Source organism: Haplochromis burtoni, unplaced genomic scaffold (genome assembly GCF_018398535.1).
Source record: "Haplochromis burtoni strain Fernald_Lab_line unplaced genomic scaffold, NCSU_Asbu1 Contig_66, whole genome shotgun sequence".
Classification (NCBI taxonomy): Eukaryota; Metazoa; Chordata; class Actinopteri; order Cichliformes; family Cichlidae; genus Haplochromis; species Haplochromis burtoni.
Window position 1 is genome coordinate 2,031,038 of NW_024582427.1, and position 11,648 is coordinate 2,042,685.

Below are 11,648 nucleotides of genomic sequence, written 5' to 3' on the forward strand. Positions count from 1 at the left end.
AAGGATGTTTTCTTGGGTATAAGGTGTTAGTTTTGCTTCCTGTTTATTGTCCTTGGACTCCCTGATTTTTTTTTTAACCTTTTTGATAATGTGTTTCTCCTGTTTTTCTTTGCCTGTCAGACTTCTTTGTATACAATCGCTGGTCACTTTATTAGGAACACCTGTTCAACTGCTCCTTAATGCAAATATTCCAGCCAGTCACATTGCAGCAACTAAGTGCATTTAGGCATGTAAACAGACGACCCACTCAAGCTCAAACCGAGCATCAGACAGGGAAGGAAAGGTTATTTAAGAGACTTTAAAAGCTAGTCTATGTTCCCACATAACCAGCTCAATGGTTTGCAGAGAATGGGCTGAAAAATAGAAAATATTCTGTGAGCAGCAGTTGTGAAAATGCCTTGTTGACCCCAGAGAAGAATGGTCAGGCTGTTTTGAGCTGATAGGAAAAAAATATTAAACTCAAACAACCACTCAGGAATGATTCCAACACTTTGTCGAGTCATGAAAATTTACAGCAGTCATGAAAGAAAAGGCAGTTCAACCCTGGTAGTAGCAAGGTGTACTTAATAAAGTGGCCAGTGAGTGTATATAGCTCTGTCTTCTACTCAGCCTGCTGGCTGTCATCACATGTTCCTATTCAGTTCCTGTGCAGCATGTTTGATGATCTTCTGCTTTCATCCCCCTTTTAAAGTGACCTTGGCTCTTCGTTAAATAGAATTTAAAATCCTCACATACAAAGTCCTCCATGATCAGACCCCTATCATAGCAAGGAATCATTATTTTGTGAAGTCATTAAGAATGTATCACATAATGAGAGTAAAACTTGTTATTTTCCTCTGAGCCTGCATCTGAATCATCTTCAGTGTAACGTGCTTCTGACTGAGAGGCATCACCCACGACCTGCCACACCACAGTCTGGTTAGATTATGCTTCTTTGTTTTACAACAGTCACATATCTTTGAAATGACAGAAGTCTATAAAACATAGTCACGTATTCCTCAAACTGTAGTTATTTTCATCTCTAAGTCTATAAAGTTTGATGTTTTCAAAGTGCATCTGTGCTTCTTTGCACTGAAAGGAGCACGTTTAGGTTATTATACAATACTTTTCTAGCCATGTCAAATCTAATTAAATTGCATGTGCCCTTCAGATTAAAATGAGTTTGACACCCCTGTGCTGGACTAAAGGCAAAGCTGAAAAACATGATCTCATCTCTGAGAAATCATCACTTCTGTAAACTATTAGATCTAAAAAAGCGAGAATGTAACTGGCTTTATTTGTACCTGACTTTAAGCGTTCCTTTATACTACAACACAGTTTTGGGGGGTTTTTGAAATCTGAGAGGTTTTTCAGTGGTTCTGACTTCTGCCCTATTTTATTGTCTGTCCTCGCTCTACGCTTTTCTTTCGTCTCTTTGCTCTCTGCTCCTGCTACGACGGCTTGTGGGGGCTGGGTGCTCGCTCGCAGCGGATCACTGTGCTGTTAACATTTGTTCAAGGGTCTTTACCTTGACAAGGACAAATGTGGTAATGCAACGTATGTTATTACAATGATATATCTATAATCGCTAAATTTTTAATTCCCCCAAATCCTGCCTCCATGTCTGGTCTGTGTGGATGTGTAAAAAAAAGCAAGGGTAAATTGATTTTTTCACATCTCTATCTTTGCTTTGAAGCGGCAGGGTGGTGCCAGCCTCTCTGTAAAAAGTATGCAAGATCTCCCGCGTCTGCATGGTTTCTCTCTGACAGCCCAGAGACATGTATGTTAGGTGTCTTTGTGATTGTAAAATGCTGTAGGTGTGAAGCTGAATAGTGCTCATATCTGATTAAAGAGATCAAGATAATATAAAGACTGCATGTGGTTCTTCTGCAGGGGACCAGCATGCTCCCACATTGTCCTCAGCATTGTGACCCACATACAGCGTGTGGTGTTGCTGATCTTTCAACTCATTTGTTCTGCAGCTGTGCAGTAGACCTCCCTATGGAGGACGTACTTACTGTGCTTGACCCAAGAATGGAAAGCGGGTAGAGACAGCGTGAAGAGCTGCCTCCCCCCAAACTGCTTCATGTGGTTCAAGCGAAGTAAAACAAAGCCCGCATGTGTCTCCAGTTCAGTTGTTTGTGTATATCACTATTCACACCTGAAATCGGTCACATCGGTCCAAGCTCTCTGAGAAATGTACTTACTGGGTTTCCTTTTGCATCGCAGACACAGCAGCGTCAGCAGACCCAGTAAAGCCACTGACGCAACAGTCAGGACTGCGGGCAGCGGGCCAGAATTTCCTATCATACCTGAGAGACACACAAAGGAGAGAGAGGAAAGACTTTAGAGCAACTCAAACTAATCCCTTCAGTTTGTTTAGTTATATTAATGCAGACATTACTGGTCAACAGGCATTCACACCTACATGGCTTAAGCAGCTGCTGCTGCTGCTTTCCTGTTAACACGGCAAAGAACCACAGGATGTGGTCAGCCAAAACAAAACTGAAACACTGCTTTGTGTATGGGACTAACACCTACCCACACCGTTTATGAAGCATCACACACCCCAATGCAAGAAAACTGTTTTTTTTTCAAGGACACATTATTTTATAGTGTGATCTCAGAAAGGTCATTTCCTATTCATCTGCAGCAGGTGACTAATCAGGCTCGTTTTGGAAGACGTTTTTTGCAACTTTTTCTCACGGAGCGCATTTCTTTTAAAGTCTGGTCAGCCCTCCTTTTCCAAGAATAAACAAAAGGCAATGATCTCTGGGGTTAAGGTTAAGAGAGTTCAACAAATGTGCAGATTAAATCAAATTTTAAGAATCTGATTTTTAAAAAAATGTAACATAAATTTATTTAAGAGGAGTGTGAGAGGTCAGATAGGCTGTGCAACTGGGTTGAAAAGCTAAAACTACTCAAGTATTACTCACAATATGTCGCTTCAGTTGTGTTTTCATAAAATAGAGAATTTTTACATTGAATTGAATTTAAGTTCACTTTAAGTTTAAAGCTGTTGCTGCCTTTGTGTTCAAAGAAAAATTAATTATCGACTTTTTTTAATTGAAAATTTGGTATAGCTTATTCATTTACAGGTAACAATGATAAATATTAAACTTTTGTGTCTGTACGAGTGCTGGTGTTTGTGATTAGCATGCAACTCCTACAGTCACCGGCCGCTTTGTTAGGGGCACCTGTTCAACAGCTCCTTAACACAAATGTCTAGTTCAGCCAATCACATGCCAATAATTCAGTGCATTTAAGCATCTAGACATGGTCAAGACGACCATGCGAACTTCAAAGCACAGAGAGAAAAACTGCAGTGAGCGGCAGTTCTTTGGCTGAAAATGCCTTAGAGGTCAGAGCAGGATGGCTAGACTGCTTCAAGCTAATAGGAAGACAGCAGTAACTTAAATAAGCATTCATTCCAACCAAGATACACAGAACATCTCAAAGCAGATGGGCTAAAAAAACAGAAAGCTATACCGGATGCCACTCCTGTCAACTAAGAACAGGAAACATACGATAAAGTTCACGCAGGCAAAATTCAGCAACAGAGGATTGGAAAAATGTTGCTTAGTTTGATTAGTCTGGATTTTTGCTGCAACCTTCAAATGGTACGGTCATAATTTGATGGAAACAGCATGAAAGGGTTATGCTGCTATGCCATCCTGCGTTGTATCAACGATTCAGGCTGCTGAGGGTGTAATGGTGTGGGAATATTTGTATCCGACCATTGTTCAAACACTACAGCCTCCCTGAGCTTTGATGCTGATCACGTCTATCCCGTTATGACCACAATGTACCCTTCTTCTGCTTGCTGCTCCCAGCAGGATAAAATCTCATATCAAAAAGCTCACATAATCCCACACCGGTACTCAAATGGCCTCCACGGTCACCAGATCTCAATCTAATAGAATACCTTTGGGATATGGGGAACGGGATCCTGTCGTGGATGTGCAGCTGACAAATCTGCAGTGACTGTGATGCTATTGTGGTAACATGGACTGAAATCTCTGAGAAATATTTCCAGCACCTTGTTGAATCGATGCCATTAAGAATTAAGACCGCTCTGAAGGCAAGAGATGGTCGAACCCAGTAAATGTAGCCAATAAACTAAACACTTTATTAGCTACAGTCAGACATTATATGACCGGTCTTTATCAAAGTCTACAGGAAATGACCCCTGCAAGAGTCTGTATATATTAGAGGCTGAATAAGATTTAAATAAACAAATTAATTAATTAAATGAACAAATCGTCACTTCTCTTCAATTGTCTGAACAGGTTTTTCCTCACCAGGCTTCATAAAATTGTAAATCTTTGTTTACTGTGTATAAAAGCAAATCTGCATGAATGAAGTAATGCATTTAAGTTTACAATGAGCAAACAGTGACAATTAGGCAAAATTCACACATTTAGTCCAAGTGAACTCTGCGTGGGATCTAAGTAAGACGCCAACATTTAATGCAGCGTTTTGGAAAGGGATGTATAAATATGTAAATATTTAACACCTTTAAATATCATCAGCATCTCAGTGCTGGGTTAGAACATGACTTATTCATTCTACATCATATTTCCATCCATTGTTAAATGCTTTGGTTTCAGGTCTCAAGTTGTGGTCTCATTGGAAAGTCTGTCTTTCCAGCGGGCGGCAGTTTTTCCATCACAGCCCCACTGCAGCACCTACTGTTTCTCTGTGCGCTGATGAATCTTTGTTGCTATTTGTAAAGATTTTGTGTCCTGCTGCAGAGAAACGTGGACGTGTTCAGTATTTGGATGATGCCAAACATCGCTCTATCCGCTGTTATTCATTTAACGCCTTTGGTCCATGCACAGTAGAGTGAAAATGCCTGTTATCTAAATGAAATCTGTGCATTCACTTCTCATCTGATAAACAAAAATCCAACCGTATTGAGTCATTTAAACCACAATAATAAAAAAAATTTAATATTACAGCGGCAACAAATTTCACATTGCCGCGCCAAAAATCCAGATGAAGGAAAAACTTGGATCTATCGCCATGAGCAATGGAGTGAACATATGCTAAAGGAAATTGGTGGAAAAATCTTGCAGTGTTTATAAATCTAGCAGCAAAAGCATGCATTGATTTTCAGAGCAGATTAAAAGGTTTTTAATGATCTCCAATATGAATATAGCATATAGCAACTTCCTGACTCTCAAAACTCAATGTAAAGTTTTTTTAAGGAACTTTTTTCTAATGATGTAGGACTGCTGTCTTTACTGTTTTTATCTAAATGAAGCTTATGTCGAGCCTTCTCACTGAATATTTGCATATGTACATATTCACCAACAAATAGCTGTCCACTACTGCAACAAACAATACACCAGCTCTTATCTTCATTCTGTACATTTGAATTAATGATTGCGTTTTCATATTAATCTTTCATTCTCACTATCGCAGACCCTTATTTTAATTTCTCTACTAAAATTTAAACCTGGGACAAATGTAAGCTCTGAATCCTGAATGTTAGCATACTTTATGTCGTAATAATTAATAAGTTTTGACACTGTAATCTACATCTGAAGTGTTTTTTTCTTTATCTGGCCCATCTGTGTGTTTTTATTCATAAAAATTAGCTGCTAAAATGTACGTTTTTTCTTCGCTTTCCTCCTGTTTGTATCCAAATGATGAATTTGTACACTTTTACTGTGTAAAGCTTATCCCATTACTTACTTCCCTCAGTTGCCAGCAGATACCCAGACATAAAGTACTTTACTTACTTTTTGGCACTAAATACATTTGGTACTTTCAAGCAAGCAGTTTAAAATATTTCCATTGACTTACGATTAAATTAATACAGTCTTTGAATAAGCAGAAATAAAACCATATAAAAATCCCAATTGTGATTTTTAAAAAAAAATCATAATAAGCACCTTATTGCACTTAAAGCAGCAGTAAAAGTAAGAGAGTTATATCCTGTCACAGAATTATAACTTTGGACCGTCATTAATAATGTATTCATTAATGCCTGTGATATTTTTTTTCCAATCTTTTAGTTGAGGTGCAGATTTTTTTATTTTTATATATATCCATTCTTTAGCGGTTTAAGGAGCAGCATTTCATTTTTAGGAGCTGGTCACATCTTTTACAGGTAAAATCTTAAACTTTCAGATAAATGTAGAGGATGAAACTACTTTCAGCTGCTCACTTATTCACAGCAGGTGGTTCTACATGTTTGATTGGGCCGGCTTTTTATGCCAGTTCCCCTTTTGGACACAACCCCAAAATCAAATGGGGATCTTTCGTTTAAGCATTACACCATTGAGCCACCAGAGAAATGTAGAAACCAGTGAAATCATGATTTGGATTTTTTTTGTTCCAACATCTCATCAGATAAAAAAATCCTTTACATATCGATGTTATACAGCCTTAATTGTAAAAAATAATAATAATAATAATAATGTGTTTTATCTGCTGTGTTTCTGTGTTACCTTCTGTGGTCCGTCTGTCTTCATTCTTCTGCAGTTTCTGGTAGCAGCAGCACAGTGACGACAAGCTGCGCTTCCTCTTTCAACACCCCCCACATCCGTCAAGCACTCAACTGTAAACTCTGTGTGGTTTGAAGTGGACACACATGCAAAAACACTCTCTTCAGCATTTTTTATTTAGAAGCAACAACTCTCATTGATATTTTTAAGCCGAATTCTTCAGCTGTTCTCACACTAAATATAATCTTATGGTGGCACAGCAGTGCAATGGTTAGCACTTGCAAAAAAGTTAAACTTTCATCTGAGCTGGAACCTTAATGTGAAATTTGCATATTCTCTCGTTTCCGCCAGCTTCCTCCCACAGTCCAAAGACCTGCACGATATGACTAAATGGTTACCCCTCTCTCTGTGTTGGACCTGCAATAGCCTGGCAACCTGTGCAAGGCGTGTGCAAGGTGCACCCCTCCTCTGACCTCATGTCAGCTGATACAGGCTAAGCCCAGCCACATGACTCTGAAACGATAAAGAAAAAGGATTGTGGCTACCTCCAATGTCACTGGACCGTACAGTGGTGTGAAAACGTATTTCCTGATGGTTTTTCTTTCCCGTTTTTTGCATATTTCTCACATGCACTCTCTAATAATTTCCCTTGCTCTCAGGGAAGACGAGTAGATCCTGCCTTTGACTCTACCCACTAGTAGATCGTGCTTGCGTCCTGCCCTGTCGTTACTTAAGGACCTACTCAGGTGAAAACTTGCCTGAGTTAATGGGATCCTGCAAACAAAGGAATTGTGTTTTCACCTACTAAGAATCTAACATGACCCCCCGCCCTTTCTGCCACCCTATGCATCCATACCATGTAGTGATTTAAAATTAATCAGTATAATCTAAAATTGAATTGCACATTAAATAAACAGTATCTGGAGTAACATGTTCCCTACATGGAATATTTGTGAGTATCCTTGCTGCTGAGTATTTCCACCAGCTATAAATGTTCAACAGCGACTTGTACTCTTCTAATGAGGAAACTAAGGTGCGGATGAGTGGTGCAGTTAAGGAGATAAGGAATGGAAACACTGTTATTCAAAGACTGTGTCCACTACACCAACCACTCAAGTGTTGTATCTGGTTTGGAGGTCAGTTACGACATCTGACTTTATCTACTTCGGAGTCATTTTCACTAATTGCTTCTCGCTTGTTGTGCCCAAAAACCCATTTAGAAAATATTAACAGTTTTACAGTAATGTATTTATTTATGTAGTAATATTTCAAATAATAGCATTTATCGACCTTTTATGTATATATTAAAGTAGTAATGTGAGTCCTGGTGCGAGTTATTTTGGATTTTTTTGCTTGTTTGTTTGCCATGAGTTTCTCATAGTATTAAAATATATTTGTTGTTTTATTAGTAAACAAAAAAAAAAGACTTAAACAACTAAAAACGTTGGAACAGAACTTCTGTGTGGTTTTAACAACTTGTTCAGCTTGTTTTAATAGCTTAATGCAGCCGTCACCACCTTGCCATCCATGACATCATGCAGCAGCCACACACACTGAGTCAACACGTGTTAATCATGTGCCACATTTCCCAGAAAGGCGACAGGGAGGCAGAATCAGGGCAAAACCATTTCTTTAAACTAACTTTAAAATGACTTAAAATAACTTTTAAAACGGCTTTTGTATATTTTGGGGTTTTTGAATTATTTTAAATATACCTGAGTTTGCCTTTATTACTTTTCAAAGTGTTTAAAGTTTTGTTTTGATTTCATTTTCATTCTTGAGTTTCAATTCTCGTGTCTGAGTTTTAGTCACCAGGTTGGTTTCTAAGTTTCACGAGCTGTGAAACTCGTTCACTAACCCGCCTCCTGCAAGCAAGTCGGTCAGTAAGTCAGTAAGAATTTTCCCCTTTCTATGCAGAAAGGAGATAACCAGCAGGCGCTGAGCTAAATTTTGCCCACAGTCCTGCCCCCTTTTAAAGTTTATTGCCCTCTGGGAAATTCCTATTTTGGAAACTATCAGACATCAGTTATTAAAGACATCGACAACAAGTGCAGCAGTAATGTCAACACAAAAAATAAAATAATACTATCTGAAAGTGACACCTATATCATACCTGTATTTGTTCAACAGAGTTATGCTACAAAGTATAAAAGACCAGTGACAAAACAGACCCTAGCTTTAGCATCGGGACAGGAAAAAGCACAGGTCAGAATAGGAAAATGCTGCCTCAGTAACAAACACAACAGCAGATGAGAGGAGGTGGGGATAAAGAGAGAGAGTAACACCACACCACAAGACCATGGTAGCTCTGCCAGGGCTGTCACAAGTCTTTAACAAGTCAGAAAATCAACAGATCCTCTTTTATTGTTTGGTGAGGGTCTTTGTGAGTTCCTGATTGGAGGAGTGACTTGCTTGTTACTGGGGAGTGTTGCTCTGAGCCTATTTCTAACCTGACGACACAGTGTGAGCTGGTTGAAGCAGTCACATAACCAGTGTTGGTCAAGTTATTTGAAAATAGTAATTACTTCTCCAAGAAAGTAATCCAATTACTTTACTGGTTACTTATTTTCAAAAGTAATTAGTTACTTAATACTTAGTTACTTTTTAAAAACATGATACACAAGCTGAATACATTCTAAAGCAATAGACCTTTCATCCCAATTCTACTTTTTCCTCATAATCTATCATATAAAATTCAATCAACAGTCTCTTTTTAAAACTTGTTTTATTAGTTTTAATCTTTTAACTTTATGCACATTGCATCAAGCAAAAAATAAATGATGTGATATGAATGATATAACAGTCTTTGACTTGAAGAAATTTGTTTAACATTTAACCTATCTTCTGCATATTCAAGCATATAAAATAAAATAATTTTTTGTGTTTACACTCACTCTTTCAAATAAATGCAAGTAAAACAGAGCAAAAAATAAATAAAACAAAAGATTCAGTGGCACTAAGTCCTGTTGCTCTTAAATCTATTTTCACCTGTTTAGCGGGAGTGGGGTCGGTGGAGGTTTGCCCGGTGCCTCAGCGGGTCATGTCAGTGGGGGGATCTGGGGGCTTGCTAGGTGCTTGCTCAGATTTTTCGCTGTTTTTGGCACTTTTTAGGGGAATCAAACTCAAAGTAATGTTCAAACGTTAAAAGCTGCATGGTCGTACTTTCTCCCGCACTCCATATTATCCATTGTTGATCTAACACACGTCTGTTGCTGCCACGGATGTCGCAGGCTCGTATGTCATTCTCATGAGACTCTCACAAACAAATCACGGTTTAGTAATGCAGTAATAGTAATCCTTTACTTGAAAAACGTAATCGGATTTCAGTAGCACATTACTTGTAACACGTTACTGCGCATCTCTACTCATAACTTTCTAGCAGGGGTGGTAATCATTGGTAATAATAGTGGAATGACACCATGGTAATATGGTGAATAACATAGCCTGCATGGTCGTACTCTCTCTCAATATGCTGAACTATGAATTATATATTAATCATTAGTTATTATTAATATCACCTTCGAAAACAATATATAAAGATAAACTTCAATTAGCTTTCAACTTTTATAAAAATAAAATAAATTAAACTGCATTTTGCATTTTCCTTTTAAAACGTCTTCTCATTGACTCACAATTATCACAGTTATCCAGACATTACACCAAGACTCAAAAATGTTTTATAGTTTCATCTTTCATTTGGAGGTCCTTATTTTATTTACCATGAATAATGATTCCAGTGCCACTATAATATGTTGCTATATTTGCTTTGTGACAATTCCCAGTCTATGATTTATCATTCAGTGGTTGCGTCACACGTGTGGGTTACTTTCAGATTCCACCAAGTTGTCAGTAAAAGCAAACAAAATCTCTAGACAGACCAGTTAATCATGTTAAACTGTTAGCAGTCGGACGTACCGCCCACGGGACATTGGATGGTTTAGGGGACTAATAGGACTGCTAAGGGGTTAATCATCAATCCAATTAAGTTGCATTATCTATAAAGATGCATCTCCTTGGCAAATGGCCTGTATTTGGATAGCGCTTTACTTAGTCCCTAAGGACCCCAAAGTGCTTTACACTACATTCAGTCATCCACCCATTCACACACTGGTGATGGCAAGCTACAGTGTAGCCACAGATGGGTTGGGGTGCACTCACTGACAAAGGCGAGGCTGCTGGACATTGGCGCCACCGGGCCCTCTACCACCAGTAGGCAACGGGTGAAGTGTCTTGCCCAAGGACACAACGACGAGACTGTCGGAGCCGAGGCTCGAACCGGCAACCTTCCGATTACAAGACAAACTGCCACGATCGCCTCCATCTCCTTGCTGTTACAACTTCAAATACATGCTGGAAACAAGATAGCGTCACGCGACGAAGTTAAACACCTTATAACAAAGGAGAGAATGGGTGAGAAAGGAAAAAAGAATCTGGAATCGTTGCTTCTATATCATATTGCAAAACAGTGATTGACATTGATATTTGACATGTCATATGTGGGGAATGACACAAAAGGATAAGCAGAAAGTAAAAGTCAGGGCTTGAATACTCACACTGAGGTAATCGAGGGGATTGGACACAAGAGGGTAACTGGATGCAGCTGAAACCAATAGGGATAAGGACACAAGAGAAGCAAGACTGAATGCATGACACAGGAGATGAAAAGCTAAAATAAACTACAACTCAAGAAATTAAATTGTAACCAATAAACCAAGAACTGGACAGAAAGCTAAAGATAAAAAACAAAAAGCAAAGCCAAGCAGTGGCAGTCCTTATCTGGGGCACCAGAGATAAGAAACCATGAGCTCTTACCTTCATCTAAAGGAAGAAAGTAAAAGAAGAATATGCACAGACAAAAAAATCTACACTGAAGAAATATGGAAGAAATTAGCTAAAACAGGAGCTGGAACATGAAGGTGCTGTTAGAACTGTGGCCTGTTCGACCATGTCTCAGGGAGTGAGGGGTGTTGTTATCCTTCCTGCTGTTTTGACCAGATTAAACATTTTCCTTTGAAAAACTCTTGTGGACGCTATTGATTTTTTTTCTTCCAGAGATTAATATTAACAAATAATGAATGCAGAGAGGTGTATAAACACATAGTGAGTGAAAAAGGTAACTGAAGAAGAAACATGCAACGCATCATGGGTATCCCCTAGCACCCTAGACCTATTGCAGCATAACTAAGGGAGGATACAGGGTCACCTGATCCAACC